Source organism: Elephantulus edwardii, unplaced genomic scaffold (assembly GCF_000299155.1).
Source record: "Elephantulus edwardii isolate Elephantulus edwardi_28Jun2011 unplaced genomic scaffold, EleEdw1.0 scaffold00008, whole genome shotgun sequence".
NCBI classification, from domain to species: Eukaryota; Metazoa; Chordata; class Mammalia; order Macroscelidea; family Macroscelididae; genus Elephantulus; species Elephantulus edwardii.
The window spans coordinates 5,383,428-5,402,614 of record NW_006399758.1 but is presented as its reverse complement, the minus strand read 5'-3'; the positions used below and the strand labels follow the sequence as shown (position 1 = coordinate 5,402,614).

The 19,187-nt window shown below is 36.5% G+C and overlaps 1 pseudogene; it reads left to right on the top strand.

The window, feature by feature from the left end:
- The first annotated feature begins 738 nt into the window (after nucleotides 1-738).
- LOC102851453 lies at nucleotides 739-1,287 on the top strand (annotated as a pseudogene).
- Nucleotides 1,288-19,187: the final 17,900 nt, after the last annotated feature.

The window sequence follows — 19,187 nt, the reverse complement described above, 5'->3', positions numbered from 1 at the left end:
ATCTTGAAGTACAGCATTATCAGTGATAAGGTAACATCCATATACATAAAAAAAGATCTATTAATAACTGTTACTTAAATTTATCTGATAACCATTAAAGCCAAAGATAAAGTCAGTAAGTATTCAGCCCAACTTCTACAGTCAGAAATTGTACAATCATCCCTACAATCAAGATGCATTAATGATAACTGATAGCATGGTAATAATAAAGAAAGATTGCTGTTTGTAAAGAAATGGACCTGGCCATAGAAATAACCTCAGATAACAAATGAAAAAATATTTTATAAATAGTGATGTATTCAATGAAATTAGTGTTTCTTGGGACCGGGGGGGGTACACATGGTGACTACACACAAGGACCTTGAGATAGAGTACACAGGACTCAAACCTACTACATCTATGGTAAGAGACAGTAGAGATGGTTAACATTATTAGTCAGCATGAAGCCAGGACGTGGCTGTGAATAGACTATCAGTTGTGCATATGCAAGCTCAAATTTGATCTGAAGAAAATGAAAAAGTTTATGAGAGCCAAAATACAACTTTTACTATATCCTCCCTGAATTTAGAGACTGTGTCAAGAACAAATACACTGTTAACTAAAGAATAGATGAGTCATTAGAAGATATGAGAGACATCATACATGAGAAAAGAAGAAGGTCATTAATAAGACAGGAAACAATGAAAAGACCAAAGTAGATGCCAGAAAAGACTCTGAATCTTGCTTTAGAAAATAGAGATGGGGCTTTGCAGATGCCGTTGCCTCAGCAATACAGATATTTTATACACTCACCCTAGCCATGCCAATTCCATTGTGTACTTCGACATCACTGCTGATGGCAAACCTTTAGGTCGCATATTCTTTGAGCTCTTTGCAGATAAAGTCCCAAAGACAGTAGAAAACTTCAGTGCTCTGAGTACTGGGGAGAAAGGATTTGGTCACAAGCATTCCTTCTTTCACAGAATCATTCCTGGGTTTATGCTCCAGGTTGGAGACTTCACACACCATAATGGTACTGGTGGCAAGTCCATCTATGGGGAGAGGTTTGATGATGAGAACTTCATCCTGAAACACACAGGTCCTGGCATCCTGTCCATGCAAATGCTGGGCCAAGTACAAACAGTTCCCAGTTTTTCATCAGTTTTTTATCTGTAGTGCTAAGACTGAATGGCTGGATGGCAAGCATGTAGGCTTCGGTAAGGTGAAAGAAGGCATGAACATTGTGGAAGCCATGGAGCACTTTGGGTCCAGGATTGGCAAAACCAGCAAGAAGATCACCAGTGTTGACTATGGACAACTCTAATTATAATCTATATATTTCATGTTATCTCTTAATCATCACATCATTCCTTCTATAGCTCCAGAGATCATGCCGCGACCCCCAGTGTTCTTGCAGTACCTTTTAATCTTTGTGCTCTTGACACAGTTCTTTGGGTTCCATGGGGTGTTTTTGTTGTTGTTTTTTTTTTATTTCTCTCCAAGGTTGTTGTTGTTGTTGTTGTTATGTGCCGTCGAGTCACTTGTGACTCATAGAGACCCTATGTACAACAGTCCTAAACCCTACTCTATCCTGTGCCAATCTCACTGCCTCTGACACACCCATCCTGACTACTCCAGTCACTGAATCAATCCACCTCATAGAGGTTCTTCCCCTCCTGCGCTGTCCCTCCACCCTCCCAAGCATGATGTCCCTCTCCAAGGACCTCACATGTCCAAAGTATGTCAGAAAAAGCCTCAGAATCCTTGCCTCCAAGAAGCAGCCTGGTCTAACCCTCTCCAGGATGAATCTGTTTGTTTTCTTGGCAGTCCAGGATACATTCAATACTCTTCTCCAGCACCACAGCTCAAAGGCGTCAATTCTCCTTCTATCCTCCTCAGTCATTGTCCAACTCTCTGATGCATAGCAAGTGATTGCAAAGACCATAGCCTGTATCAGATGCACTTTAGTCTCCAGAATTACACCATTGCTCTTCAGTACACTGGAGAGGTCTCTAACAGCATACTTTTCCATCTCAATACATTTTTTGATTTCCTGGCTACTGGTGCCAAGAGTGTTGACCGCGGAGACAAGCAGGCTAAAGTTGTTAACAATCTCAATCTCTTCACCATCCATCCTGATGCTGCCAATTGGTCCAGTGGTGAGAATTTTTGTCTTCTTAACATGGAGCTTCAATCCATACTGAAGGCTACAGTCCTTGGCCCTCTGCAGCAAGTGCTTCAGGTCCTCCTCAGTTTCAGCAAGCAGCGCCATCTGAATAATGCAGATTGTTAATAGCTCTTCCGCCAATCCTGATGCCACACTTCTCCTCCTAGAGCCCAGCCTCTCGGATAATCTGTTCTGCATAAATACTTGAAAAGGTATGGAGATAGGACACATCCCTGGCATATGCCTTTCCCAATTTTGAACCATGCAGTGTTGCCCTGCTCTGTTCTGATGACTGCCTCTGGTCCAAGTATAGGTTTCGCATTAGAATGATCAAGTGTTCTGGGATGCCCATTCTTCTCAGAGTCAGCCATATTTCTCCAAGGTTAGCAGACTTAAATTTATGACTGAAATAAAAACTAGACACATTATAGTCAGTTCTTATTTGGGTTAAAATGTTGGTACTGGTCTTTGGGTATAGCATCAGTAACCTCTTGAATATTAAAGTACTTACACGCATACTTTGGAAGCAAGAGTGGCATACACTTCTATAACAGCTTGCCTCTGGAAACCCTATGAACCCGGAGAGAGGATGGAAGACACCCAAGCGTTGAGGATTCTCCTTCATAGGGTCGCTATAAGTTGCCTGCAACTCGAAACCCTAGAAAAAGATATCACACTTAGAAAAGTGCAAAAGAGAAAAAGAGAAAGACTCTCAAGGAGATGAATTTACAGACTGGCTTCAACAACTGCTTAAGCACAACAGAAATTGTTGTGGGGCTATTATCACAAGATTGAGAAGACTTATTTTTATACATAGAGTCAATATGAATCAAAGGTAAATATATGGTGCCTTACAACAAGAAATTAACTAAGATATAAATCGGAAAAAACTAAGAGGTAAGGGTGTGTGTGTATGTGTGTGTATGATTGATTCTGAATTCATATTGGAATTTTAGTAGGAGCTCTTAAAGATTCCAAAATTTTAATCTTTCCTTTCCAACTTGAGAGTACCATTAGACTTGCATATTTGGAGCTGTATTTTCATCCTTCTGCCAAGGTTGCTCTAGGAAGCCCAGTATCTGTAGTTAATATTTGAGTTAGAAGCTTGAAACTGTGGTTTGTGCACAAGCTGCAAATCCATGCGTATCTTATTTGAAGTACACTAGCAGTTTATTAACTCACAGCCTGTTTTTCTTTCATTGATTCATTCTAAGCACTGTATCTTCCTTCATTCAAGTCAGACCCCAGGAGCCTGGCACGGGACTTAGAACGGAGTGTAAGTTCCCACTTGGCCAGTGCAGAGCTACCCTTGGAATCGTCATCCCTGGCCACAGTTGTGTTTATCCTTAGCATCTGGTTTCAGCTATCTTTTTGTGCCTTTTTGGACTGTGATCTGTTTGTTTCATTTACCGAGTTTCCCATTATAGAATGGTGAGCAGGGCCATGAAGTGGTGCTGCAATGTGGAAAGGCTCAGCCTCATTCCTAGCCCTATGCCACTTAATTACTGCACTTTGCTTGCCAACGATTTCTTGGCATCTGATTTAATTTGGGGACCTGCCTAAACTTTTAATTGAACTTGGAGAACTCCTTTCAAATATTTATACCCACTTTCCCTTTCTCCGCATGGCACATCATTCATAATTCTGTACCACATTTTAGATCAGGCTTATTCCCCTTCCCCCCCCCCCAAACATGTTGCCATCTTTCTTTTCTATTAATTATATTGCCTCAAACCTTAACTCCTACAAGTATTTATTCTTTTAGAAAGAATGGTTTGTTCTTTTCTTCCAAGCATCTTTATGCATCATTGTAGCAGAATTTCACAATGTATTGTCTCTCTCTTCATAAAGTTTTATTCCCTTATTTTCTCCTGATTTATATCAGATCATTTGGATAACTTTTTAATGCATAAAAACTAGGGAGCACAAAGTGGAAAAAACAAACCCACATAGATTTCTTACTGTTTTCACAGACACATCTTTTATATTTCATCTCCCAAGTTACACTTAAAATTCTAATTTCATCAATATTGACAATTACTTGAATATTTTCCTTATTAACAGTATTTTTCTGAGTTTATGTCCAATTTCTAATAGACTTAGCCTCATGAGTTATCATTTTAACTGGCCTTTGCCAAGATTAATCAGTCCCTAACAGTAATACATATTTGTTTGTCTATCAATAGTCACCATTTAAATCCCTCCTGCTTAGAAAAATTTCTTTATAACATTTATTCACTCCTATATAAGTACAGACAGTACTGTATGAACAAGCACAGATAGTGCAAATTGGTATCTTGAAAAGTATATTCAGTATTATTTACAATCTCAAATATATGGAAACAACCAAAGTGCTCATGAACAGACTAATTACACTATAGTCTAGTCATATAATGGAATATTGTGTAACATTAAGAAAAAGCCAAATAAGACATCTGTGAAACTCTGAATAGCATGGATGAATCTACAGGACATTAAGTTGAGCAAAGAAAGTCAGTAACAAAAGAACACTGTTATAAAATGCTAAAGAAAGTTTGCATGCTGTGGCACAGTATTTGGATGGCTATCAGAGGTAAGAAGGGAAAGAGGGAAGTAAAAATCAGTAAGTAAGTAATCAGTAAAAATAAAATGGGTGAGTGGAAAGACAATATATGATAACTAATGATCAGCACAATATCACTTTAGAAAGACATTGAATAGTACAGAAGAATTGGTGGAAATCAGAATTACAGGGTTGTAAGGTGGCCCTATGAACATTTAAACCTTGCATTATTTCATCCGACGGTGCTCAGGAGTTCTAATTCTCAAGTTCAGTGTGACAGTTACTTTGTCAATCCATTTCGCTGAGGGTCTTCCTGTCATTTGCTAACCCTCTACTTTCCACAACACAATGTCTCCCTTTAAAGCCTGAATCCCCCTTAAAAATGCCCAGAGTAAGTTAGACAAAGTTTCACCATCCTTGACTCTTTGCACTTCTTTCAAGATAAATGTGTTGTTTGCTCTTTTGGTCATTCAAAGGATATTCAGTACTCTTCATCAATACAATTCAAAGGCATCAATTCCTTTTTTTGTCTTCAGTCTTCATTGCATAGCTTTCAGATGTATAGGAAACCATTGTAAACACACTGCCTCTGCTTGCAACACATCTTCTGATTTGACAACTGTTACCATGAATGCTGATGGTAGATTTAAGTAACACAAAATGTTTAACAACTTCAGTCTTTTCTCTAACTATCATGATGTTGACTCTTGGTCCAGTGGTGAAGATTTTTGTTTTCTTGATGTTGCGATGCCATCCATATACAAGCAAAAAATGTGAAGAAATGTGCAAAGGGTTGAGGTGAGAAAATGAAAAGAGAATAACACATTTAGTATTTCTCAAGCTTCATGAAATGAAAGACAAATTAAATTCTCTAGTTACCACACGGAGGGAACTAGGGACAAACTATTGAATGATGCAAGAAGCATCAAAAGAAGATGGGAGGAATAACTAGGATGAAGGACATGAAAAACTACAATTACATTGTAAGTATTGAAATTATTGGTATAGAACTAAATGTGCATGAATGTGTGAATGAAAAGTGTAGTTTCTTTGTAATCTGACGCTCAAATAACAATAAAAATAAGAAAAAAGTTTTTCATTCATCCATTCATGAACATTACCAAGTGTACTGCTCTCTTTTGGTTTTATAGTTACAGAAAATAATACTCAATACATTTATAAAATAGCCTTTCCAAACCATGTCAAAAAAAGTAGAAACAAGAAAATAAAATAAAATAAATTTGAGGAAAAAACAAGTGACTTGAAAGTCCCTAACAACAAGTAATGTAGGGCAAAACAAAACAAAAAATTAATAGACATAATATAGTATATTTTTCAATAACAAAAGCTTGGAAAAAATGTATATATTTACGTATATGGGACTTAAAGACTTCTCAGTATATACTGATTATAAAATTAAATTTACAAGCTATGACTAACAATGAAGTTGTAGCCTTTAATGGGCTAGATTGCTCAAAAAAATGTGTGTGGGTAGGTAAAGAATGCACAATACATGGGAGTTTCTGTAACGGGCAGGATAAAAAATATGGATTGTTTTAATATGTCGTCTTACATTTCTAGCATTTTTATGTGTATTTTTGGCAATTTAAGATATTGTTGGCAATTTAAGATATTTTTGGCAATTTAAGATATTGTTTCCCCATTCTGTAAATTTAAAACAGTTTTTTAATATGAACAACTTGCTTTGTCTTAAGTAAGTAGGGCAGTGAAAGCAGCACACAGGAGCCTTATTCTTTGTCGAGTGCTTGTTCCACTAACATAATAGATGATGCGAAGGGGAAGATTTTTTTTTTTCAGTTCTACTAGCTACTTCCTCTATGTTGAGAAGCTAGCGGAAAGCATAGAGATATGAGTACAATTAAAAGAAGCTCAGAAGAAAAACCTAGTGATCTAACTCTGAAAAACATTTATCCATTGGAAAGCGTATGAAACAAGGATCTACCTTGACACAAGCAAGGATGCCATTAATAGGAATTGATTCGTATTCTCTCTTCTAACTAACTGAGTTTCAAAGGGAAAGAAAGAAAGAAAAAATAATGACACTAACCAATCAACATAGATTAGTTTACTCTGATGAAAGATGAAAAGTTGCCATTAACCAACCAACAGAGATTCATTAATCAGATGAAACACTCAGTTTAGTACCCTGAAGTACAACTCTCTTGATTTCTGTTTCAATAACAACTTCTTGGTCCATATATAGATTTTGCATGAGTACAATTACGAAATTCAAAACCTCACATTCCTTTTCATTAAGTTGAAGTTGACTTGTAGCTGATTCTCCATTGGGATTCAGAGGTTATAAATTGAACAGGAGGAGAGTACCCAGCTTTCTCTCTTAGAGCTGCTTGTAGTTTCAAATGCCAGAGAGGGGTGACCTTTGGATTAGCTGTACCCACTTTCTGTGGAATGTGCCACCAGAGCTCCCTGAGTATAAGGAAACATTCTAGAATGTCCATTTTTCTGAGTGTTTTCCATAATTTATAATGATTCACATACTCCAACGTTTCACATAGTCAATAAACACAAACTGTACTATCAATTCCAGACTGGAGAAGTTGTTGGAAATTCTGTTTTTTTCATCTTTGATTTTAGAGATTGGTGGGTATATTTACATATTAAGTGATTATTAGGCCTTCCTTGTCTCGGTATCCATAATATTTTGTAAATGAATAATGAATATTGCAATCTCCAACCTCAATGACTGTGTAACCAGAAGAATTAAATGATGCTCAGTCACTGCAACCGAATGCTCTGAAAGGGATAGCAATAGGAGGTCCTCGATAGAGTGGGAAGGATATGAAATGAAAGTGAGAAAGGCTAGATTTATACCAGTTACGTGAACAAAAATACCAAAGAGGTATGCTTTTTTTTTAGAACAAGCAATTGTAATAGATAAAAAGGCCATATTTACACAATGATAAATGTCAGAAACCAGGACAAAATTGAGAACTATTGAATCAAAAGTGAAATAGAAGACAGAAAGTCTCAAATAGTAACAGGAAAAGGGACTTAACATTCATTTAAAAGTAACTGTCTTTAAGCAAGTAGATGTTTTCTGTACATTATTCACAAGTTTAATTGTCAAAAAAGCCGAACTGCTTTCATTGTCTGTGGAGGCGAATTAAAATATTTGTAAAAAACATTACCAAACAGAAAACCTTTAACTATGTTGGCTTAGTGATAAAGAATTAGGCTGCCAATCCAAAGGTACAAGTTTGAATCTACAAACTGCTTTAGCAGGAGAAAGATGGGCAATTTCTTCTCACATGATTTACTGCCTTTAAACACCTGTTGAAGGATTTCAACTCAAAGGTATTCAACAATAACAGCAACAGCCATGAAACTGTCTGCTTTTATACCTTAGGTGATATTAAAGAAAATATTGGCAAAAATGAATATCTATCCCAGCTGTCATATCTTTACAATACTTCATAAAATAAAATATCACTCATTCTCCTATTTCTGATAAGCATTTTTGTGTTGACTAGTCTTCTTTGGTTAAAAATAGAGGAAATCCTAAACAATAATAACAATTTTAATAAAACACAACCCAAAGTCACCAAATAAAACAATATCTCTATCTGGTTCATCACAGTGACCCTTAGTGGGATTTCTGAGATTGTAAACATTAAGGGGTAGAGAATGTCCTCCTTTCTCTCATAAAGTAACTGATGAATTAGAATTGTTGACCTTTAGATTAGAAAAACAAGAAGCTATAGATTATGCCCTTAGTGTTCTTCAATTAATGTGGTACTTCATTTCAAACTGATGTTGATGAATGACACTTTCTTATTACTATTTAAATAAAAAGTAAAAATGTGGGGAAAAATAGAAATTAAGTTGTTTCATTGGGCAAGATTTCTGCACGCATAGACAATCTACTGTGTTGTTTTATAAACTCATTTTGTTCTCCAAAAGAGCATTTACCCAGAGCTGGTGTACTGACATGATTTCTTTTCCAAATACATTCCTTTTTTCTTAAGCAGACCTAGAAAAGAACAAGCTTACTCTTTAGAAGGTGATATTTGGACCAAAAGAAGGAACTATAGGTAAAGCTTAAAAAAAAAACAACCCGGAAGAATCCATAAAATCTACAACTTCAGATTAGATAATTGGCATAAATATGCAAATTATAAAACAATAGATAGTTTATTATTAGAAAACAATAGAAACTTGAATGAGTGGATTCAGATCCTCATATAAATATCATGTGAATATTATCAAATATTCAAAACACGTTATGAACATCTACAATGGGATTTTTTAAGAGAAATAGTACTTAAAGGATATTTATAATAAATTCCTAAAATTAAAAGAAGTATGCCTATGTTGTTGAACTAACAGAAATTTCTTATTTCTAGATATTTTTTCTTTATTTAGTACGGTGGCATAATAGCCCACAAGAAGTATATAGAATAAGATATGAATAAATTTCTTGCTGCACTGTTAATGTAGGCCATTTTGCTTAAGAAACTGAGGGACAACATAAGCTTGTCTAAGCATGTTATGCAAATTATTGGCATAAAAAGGATTTTAAACATGTAGGCAGTGTAAAACATGTCATAGTGACAATTCGTACATTGAGTATTCATTTTCACCGTCAATTACCATGGTTCTACAGTCTTTCTACATGTAGTCATTTCATATGCATGTCGGAAAACCAAGTGTGTGCATGTGGCTGCAAGATACAAGCATTCTCTGAATGTTTATCTCTGAGTTGTGAGGTAGATGCTATCATTCTCCTCTGTTTAAAAAATTGCATACATGAGATATCCAACAAGGTGAGTTTCTCTATTCAGAATGTTTGAAGCGGAAATATGTTAACATGGAAGGAACTTTCCCTTTGCTCATTTTAGCCATTGTCACATGGTCATAGCTTGGCGTTTACAACCAGACTTTTTTTTTATTTTTTTAAGAAACCTGGTAGCCATATTATTGCTTTCTTTAAAAGACAACTGTATGTTGCCTGTTTTATAGCTGCCTTTACAACCTTGGACTGCTTACTAACTACAACCACCCTTAAAAAATGTACTTTAGGAAACACATTTTGGATTATAAAGCAGAAGAATATGATTGCCATCTTTGCAATCTGCTGTTCTGCAATGTCAGATATGTCTTTTAAAAGGAAATAAAACTCTATAGCAGTCAGTCATGTGAAATACTGAAGTATCTTTATTAAGAAAAAGTACCATACTATATCTATAAGAGAGGCATGAGAAAAATGGCTAATGCAATTTCTCTAGGATTTTACAGTCATTTGCAAATGCACAGTGCCCCACGTTTGCGGCAATAAGGTCTTACAGACCCAGCCTGTCAGTTTGAACAATTGTGTGGAGATGGGACAGATGGGCAGCTGTTTCTTTTTTAATCCCAGATTTTATTCCTTTACTTAAAATCATGTTGAAAATTATTTTTTTTTAATTGTGGAGATCAATTTTAAATGTAGGGTTTTTTTAAAAAAGGAAATAAACCTCCAGATAATGAATTTTATTAAAGAAAGATAGTTCTTATTACTTGAATTAAAAACCTCTTGCTCATTTTACATAAAAACAGATTTTACTTATTCTCTGTGTTGATACTAACCATTATTTATAACATAACTGATATAATCAAAGGTCTTTCCAGTCTTATTAAGGGAATAGACAAAAGTACTGTTTAGGTCAAACTTGATTAATCAACAGGGTGTTATCCCTTTTCTGTTAGCACTTATGCATTTTCATGTTTTAATCCCAGATGTAAACTTCTTTCTTAGCTGTGCATTGCAATATGGCTTAATCCAAACTGAAACTATTTTTAATACCCTTTCATTCATATTTAAAACATGATAAGAAAGCCCCTATTTTCAAATCTACATTTATTTTTTTCAATATAATTACTTTCCCATATTATAAAAGAATAAAGATTTAACAACGTCTTAACTAAATTGACCACAGATTATAAAAAATGACTTTCCACTGCATAAATCTGTAATTAGAATGAGAAGCAAATAGTCTGAAATGAGCTAACTCTATTTAATATATAAGTGCGGAATATTAAGCACAGTTTCTCTATACTAGTGTTCAAGTTAAAAGGGAAAAAATGTTACATTCATATCTCTCTTGGGCAGAAACTCCATATCCATATTCTCACAGCAGATCAATAAGGTAAAAGACTAAAGTCAGAAGAATACTACCAAAAAAATAGAGTTTTAATTAGTTAGAAACCAAAATGTCTTTAATAGAAAGATTTTAAATAGCCAAGTGGTCATTATCTTATTATGTCAGTTGAGATTATTTCAAATGATATAGCTGACCAGAAACTATTTCTGTATCCTACTTGGAAATCAGAATTAAGCAAAAATTATTTCATTGGTCAAGTCCTAAACTATGCAGTAATGCTGACGTGTGATAATTTTATGTAGGAAATACAATTCCATTTAATGTTTTTAATGGATTGAATCTGCTCATACAACAGTGGTTGATTAAAGAACCTATTTTAATATCTTAACTTTAAACAGCCTACAATGCTTTATAATTCTAAATTGTGAGAACCATTTTTAATTTCGTTAACACTGATAAGCTTCCCTGCCCTTCTTCATTTCAACTTTAATTAAATTCAAAACACAACCACATTGAACAGAAAAGCTAGTTTTATTTACATGAAACAACAATAGCAATAACAATGAATGAAGAGTATTAAATTGACATCAGTCTTAACCACAAAATATTATTTTTGACCTCTCCGATGAACAAACATCATCTCTGGTTGTAAGACAATAACCACTGCAGTAGAATTGACAAATAAATGAATATACTTTATTGTTTGGTTTTTGTTTCAGTAAATCAGGACATTCAACATCACAATCATCATTATTTAATTTTTCACGTTTTCAGGAATTCTCTATCCTAACCACGATGCCAGCAGTACAGCTTCCATTGTATTGTTTCAGATGCACAAAAATTACCCACACACTTAAGTGCTTAGTGTAGGCAATGTGAAGGTAGACTGTTGCTGATGCTGAGTTTTCAGAGGCAATTAATCACATGGGAGGAAATTGCCCATCCTCCTCCCACAGAGCAGCTGGTGGTTTCGAACTGTATGCCTTCATTTGGATTGTAGTGCAGCTTCTTGCCAAACCTGAAGCATCAAGAGAGCAAGATCAGAGAATAAAAGGGGTAGAACTGAAGTATTCAAGTAGTTCCTTTATGCTAGATTATATTCAGGCCTGAGGCCAGTCAAAGGCAGAATCAAAAGAGGAGTTTCCCTGGAAAGTCTAGCCTGGAGGAGAGTGCCATCAACACATTGCCCAATCCCTGAAACAGATGTCCTTGTTGTTAGGAGCTTTCAGAATTGACTTCAAATTGTAACGACCTTATTAACAGCAAACCTGAACCCTGCCCTGTCCTGTGCCATCCTTACCATTTCTGATACACTTGAATCCATTGCTCTGGGCATTGTTCCAATATATCTTGTGGAAAATCTTTTTATTTTTGCTTACCATCCACCATTCCAAGCTTGATATTCTTCCTCAGGGACTAACCTCTCCTAGAAAGCTGACTAAAGTGTGTGGGATGAAGTTCATCATTTTAATGTGGCTGTCTCAAACTAACATCTACTGGTAGTCTGAAAATACTCAGTGTACATGAGATTTCTTTAAACACTGTCACAAAGTCAAACATATATATTAAATAGTTATGAATCAGAGTCACAGAATTTTCCAAGTGTTCTTGTTGGTTTTATGTACTGTCAAGTTGAAATAGATTCATAGCTGATCATCTAGTGGGGTTTCAGAGGCTGTAAATCACAGAGGATAAGATTATCCATCATTCTCCCATGGAGCAGCTGGTGGATTTGAACCACTTACCACTGGGCCAATTAGCAGCATCATAATAGACAGAGAAGAGATTGTTAGTGATTACAGCTTGCTTGGATCCACAATCAACACTCTTAATATCAGCAGTCAGGAAATCAAAAGACAAATTGCATTGGGAAAATCTGCTGTTATGGACCTCTCCAGAGTGCTGAAGAGCAATGATGTCAGTCTAGATACAAAGGTACACCTAATCCAGGCCATGATTTTCTCAATTACTTGTTATGCTTCAGAAAGTTCGACAATGACTAAGGATGACAGAAGAAGAATAAATGCCTTTGAGTTGTGGTGCTGGAGAAGAGTCTTGAACATACCATGGACTGCCAAGAAAATAAATAGGTCTGTCTTGGAGAAGGTGCAATCAAGAGCCTCCTGAGAGGCTACGATTTTGAAGCTCCACCTCACTTACTTTGGGCACACGGCCAGGAGAGGAGATAGGTCCTAGGAGAAGGACATCAGAAGGATGAATGGACAGCACAGGTGAGGAAGGCCTCGGATGAGATGGATTGATACAGTAATTGGGTTGATGAGGGTTGGTATGTCAGAATTAGAGAGACTGGATCAGGACACTGAAAGGAGATTCAACCAATAACATTCTATGACAAGTTTGGAAGCAAGAGTGGCATCCACTTCCTAAACAGCATGCTTCCAGAAACTCTATGAACTTTGACAAAGGTTGAGAAGTTGTAGAGAGGCTTCAGGCCTTGTCTTCATAGGGTCTTTATGAGTCATACTTGACTCAAAGGCAATCAACAACAACACAATAACCTTTGGAATGGCAGCAACACAATTTAGCACTAATTCACCAGAACATCCTAACTGTGACTGCCACTACATTTGAAATGCAATACACAAAGTTACTTTAGTCATTGTATAAAGAGCAAGGACAATGTGAGGGCAGGGCAGCCATATCTGACTTGAGCCAACTTCACACAGGGAGAGTGGCCCCTTGAACAACATTAACATTTCAAAACCAATTCCCATGAGATCAGACATATACCCCATGCTCTCCCACCTCTTTCCATTTATTTCAATATCAATCTGCTTTATTGGGTCAAAAATGTTACAATGATAGCTTGAGACCACACAGAATCATATTACAGAAGTCAAAAGGCTGTAAGTCAGGTTAGTAGCAGAATACAAGGGCTTCATCTGTTTGCTTGAATATGTCAGTTCGTATAGCATCAATTCCTAGGTCCTTATTTTTTGCCAAGGCTTTCAGTGCAGCTTGAAATTTTCCCTTTATTACTATTGATTCTTGATCATATGGTACTTCCTCAAACAAGCCCATGCCAATCAATACTTATTGGTAAAGAGATACTGTGTATTCCTTTGATCTCCTTTTGATGCTTCTTCAATAATTCAAGATTTTGACCATACCTTCCTTCAGTGCTACATCTTTTTTATATAATTTTTGTTATTTTAACAAAAGTTTATAGAAAACTTAGATTTCCACTTATTTTCTGTTGCACATTTTCCTCCATACCCCACCCTTTGTTTGCTTTTTTTTTTTTTTTAAAAAAAGGCATTGATTATTGCATGATTTCCTCCTTTCCCACCTCCCTTGCTATGCACTTTTTATTCTGGACTGTTGTCATAAAACAAGGCCCAATCATGTATTCCTTATAAACAGTTATGTCCCTCATCAGTTCCAATGCAGTGTTTGTTACTTACTCCCTTTTCTTAGTTTTCTCCCAACCCCCAATATCAGTCTTTTTTTTTTAACTGTAGCATTATGCACTATTTGTCCTTTTGTGACTGAGATATTTCACTCAGTATAATGTCCTTGAGGGTCACTTGTTTTCTCCTCTCTCTAGCCTCTGAAAATGCACTGGAGGGTCAGCTATGAATTGATTCCTGCTGGACAGAAATGAGTGAATTTTGGCAAGTCATGCTACTAATTATTCTTCACCAACATCAAAATGCAAATTGTAAATTTTTCTTGGTCTTCCCTATTAATTTTCCATCTTTCACATCCATATGAAGCATTTTAAAATCCCATGGCTTCATTCAGGCACACCTTAATCTTTGAACTGACATCCTTGCCTTACTTTTTAGCACTTTAATGATGTCCCTGGTGGCCAGTTTGCCCAGTACAACACATCTTTTGAATTTTATTGATTTTTAAAACAACATTTAAAAATACTAGGTATACAAAAACAAATGTCTGGTTTTTCTATTTAAACACCCTACATATTCTCCAATATGCTTTAAATTACTCATGTAAAAGAAGCATAATACATGAACTGGCTTTTAAAATGATGTCTAGAATATTTATATTTAGCTTTTGAAACTAACTGGCTAAATTAGGTGAGGTAAAAGGCAATATGCAGTAAGAATTTTATTAGACATTGTTGTAAATTACATTGATCAAATTGAATATTATAACACAAATAGTTTTTTCGAGACCTGAGATTTTTATATAATTTTACTTTTTGTTGTTTAAGATAATTTTTTATTTATACTAATTTACTTTATATATGCCAATACTCATATAGTAAAAGTCTTAGTTTTTGTTGTGTACTGGCAAGTTGGGAATGACTAATAGCTTAACCTTTAGCAAATTTTCAGAGACAGTAAATCATACAGGATGATATTGCCCATCTTTCTCCCACAGAGCATCTGGTAGATTCATGTCATGTACCGTTACATTGGCAATACAATTGCTGACTACTAAGTCACCCAGGCTGTGTTCTAAGTATTTTGCATGTAATTATTCCTTTAATCATGTGGAGTTTATACCATGCTTATCTCTATCTTTGATATGAGCAAGTTCAGGAATAGAAACACTGTTTGTCTAAATTCCAACGTATTTGAAACTCAGATTACAAGTTGATGTTCTTGCAAGTGTATATTATTAATTATTTCTAGTAAATAAAAAAGACTTTATAATCATCACTGTATTTTCTATTTTTTACTATTGATAATATTTTTAATAATTATTTTAATGAAAATGTACAAAGAGATGGATTTTCATTGCTAGGGATTTTCCTCTGTCCTCATCCCCCAATTCACTTTGTAATGCATATCCTATTCTAGATTGTTGTTGTTGTTGTTGTTGTTATGTGCCGTCGAGTCATTTCCAACTCATAGCGACCCTATGCACAACAGCCCTAAACCCTGTTCTATCCTGCGCCAACCGCACCGCCTCTGACACACCCATTCCTATTACCCCAGTCACTGAATCAATCCATCTCATAGAGGGTCTTCCCCTCCTATGTTGTCCCTCAACCCTCCCAAGCATGATGTCCCTCTCCAAGGACCCGTCCCTCCTGGCAACATGTCCAAAGTATGTCAGACGAAGCCCCAGAATCCTTGCCTCCAAGGAGTAGCTTGGTTTAATCTTCTCCAAGACAAATCCGTTTGTTTTCCTGGCAGTCCAGGGTACATTCAGTACCCTTCTCCAGCACCACAGTTCAAAAGCATCCATTCTCCTTCTGTCCTCCCTAGTCATTGTCCAACTCTCTGATGCATAACAAGCGATTGCAAATACCATGGCCTGTATCAGGCGCACCTTAGTCTCCAGAGAGACTCTGTTGCTCCTGAGTACTTTAGAGAGGCCCCTAACAGCAGACTTTCCCATCGCGATATGCTTTTTGATTTCCTGACTGCTGGTGCCAAGAGTGTTGACTGTGGAGGCGAGCAAACTGAAGCTGTGAACAATCTCAATCTCTTCGTCATCCATCCTGACGCTGCCAATTGGTCCAGTGGTGAGAATCTTTGTCTTCTTGACATTGAGCCTCAGTCCATACTGAAGGCTGCAGTCCTTGACCCTTCGCAGCAAGTGCATGAGGTCCTCCTCAGTTTCAGCAAGCAGGGTTGTGTCATCTGCATAACGGAGATTGTAGTGTTATACGTATGTAACATTTTTGTATAGTTATATTTGTCATCCATTCCTTTCAGATTGTCTTTCCATTCACTCATACCAATGTTGTGTATATTATCCACTCTTTTCCTACTCTCCTCTAAATCATATTCATCTTATTTTTGTAACAATAGTCTATCCAGTACTTGTTCTTTCAGTAACTGAGATATTTCACACAGAAAAGCAGGGGAACACTGCATGGTTTAAAATTGAGAAGCGGGTGTGTCAGAGTTGTATTCTCTCTCCATACTTATTCAATCTATACGCTGAGCAAATTATACAAGAAGCTGGACTCTATGAAGAGGAGTGTAGCATCAGGATTGTAAGGAGACTCATCAATAACGTGTATTACATAGATGACAAAACCTTGCTTGTTGAAAGTGAGGAGGATTTGAAGCGCTTGTTGCAGATGATCAAGGAATACAGCCTTCATTATGGATTGTATCTCAATATCAAGAAAACAAAGATTCTTACCACTGGACCAATAGATATGTCATGATGGATGGAAAAGAGTTTGAAACTGTCAACAGCTTCATCTTGCTTGGATCCACAATTAACACCCTTGGTATGATCAGTCAGGAAATAAGGAGATGCACTGGGAAAATCTACAGTTAGGGACCTCTCTGAATTATTGAGGAGTAATAATATCAATTTGATGACTAAGGTGTGTCTGATTAAGGCCATGGTCTTTCTTATTACTTGCTATGAATCTGAGAGCCAGACAGTGAATAAGGATGACAGAAATAAATACTTGATGCCTTTGAGCTGTGGTGTTGAAGAAGAGCACTGAATATCCCGTGGACAGGCTGCCAAGAGAATGAACTTGGAGAGGGTGCAGCTGGAGTGTTCTTTGGAGGCAAGAATGATGAGACTTCACCTCACATACTTTCAGCATGTTGCTAAGGAAAGGGTATTCCTTGGAGAAGAATATAATGCTGGTAAGGGTAGAGGGTTGTGAAGGAGAAGAAGACCCTTAACTAGATGGATTGACACTGTGACTGCTGCAACGGGCTCTTGTGCGTCAGGAAGTGTGAGGACAGTGCAGGATAGAACAAGGTTGAGATCTTTAGTTCATAGTGTCACTATGAGTCGTACTCAACTCAACAGCACCTGACAACAACAATGTTTTCCAGACTCATCCATGCAGTGCAGTGGTTAAGAGTTCATTGTTTATCAATATTCCATTGTGCAATGTTCCATTGTGTGAAGGTACCATACTTTCTCTATTCATTTGTTGATGGGCATTTGGACTGTTTCCAGCTGTTGCTATTGTGAATAATGCTGCATTAACATGAGAGGGTATACATCTGTTTGTGTCACAGACTTGTTTTCTTTACAGCTACTACCATTGATTTTGATTATGTACCTGAATAAAATTGACAATTTCAGTCTTTTCCAGAAGTGAGCCTCTCAGATTGGAAGACACTCAAAATGCAATGCCTCCTAAAGTAGAGTCAATTTTAATGATGTGAATAATGTGAATTAAATTTTCAACTATTGCAGACCTATTTTTTATTTTGTATTAATTTGCACACAAATTAATTTGCATTGTGTTCCACACTTTCCTTCATTCACAATGTGTTTCATATGATCATTCCTATACGCTTTGTAAACTTAATCCCCTTTGAATTATGCCCACCATTACTTCATCTTTTCAGGTCTCTGCTGGATCTTTCTCATTTTCCTTACCCTCCTCCCAAATTGTGAGACTCTACAATTTCCTCCCTGTATATCCTTCCCTCAACTCCCACTCCTTTTCCCCTTGGACCCTCATATATGTTTTACTAGTTATTCTTCTATTTTTACAGTAATGGTCTTAGAAATATTTGCTGACGTAGCAATACTCAAAATGAAGAGCAACAGCTTCAAACAACCATTTATAATTGGAATGTGGAACATATGACTTATTAATATCAGAAAAACTACAAGTAGTCTAAGATGAAATGTAATGAATAAAGATAAAAGCCCCAGGAATTGTGGTTAAGTAATAGTAAGGTGACTACAACCCACAGTGACTCTATGAACAACAGATCAGAACAGTATCCTATCCTGTTCCATCATCACAATTCCTTACATATTAGAGTCTATTTTGGTGCAGACACCGTGTCAGTTAACCTGGTTGAGAGTATTCCTTTCCTTCACCAACCCTCCATCTTTCTAAGCATCATGTCCCTCTCCAAGGAACAGCCCCTCCTAGCAACATTCGCAAAGTATGTGAGGTGAAGCCTTTTCATCTTTGCCTCCAAAGAGTACTCTGGCTATACCTTCTACAAGACATACTTATTTGTTCTTTTGGCATTCTATTGGATGTCCAGTACACATCTCCAACACCTCACTCAGCTCAAAGGCATTAAGTCATGCTTATTAATTGTCCAGCTCTTGGATATATAGCAAGAGATCAGAAAGATCATGGTCTGAATTGGAAACATGTTAGTCCTCAAAGTTATATCATTGCTCCTAAAAAATTTGGAAGAGTCCCTAACTGCAGACGTTTTCTGATTTCCAGACTGTTGGTACCAATGGTCTTGATTGTAGATCAAAGTAAGTTGGAATTGTTGACAATTTCAAGCTTTTATTTTATATCATGGCCTTTGTAATTACTTGCTATGCATCCAAGACCTGAACAGTGAGTTAGGATGATAGAAAAAGTATCAATGCCTTTGAGTTGTGGTGTTGGAGATGAGTGTTGAACATACTGTGGACTGCCACAATTAAAAACAGGTCTGGTCTGAAGAGGGTGAAACCAGGCTGCTCCTTGAAG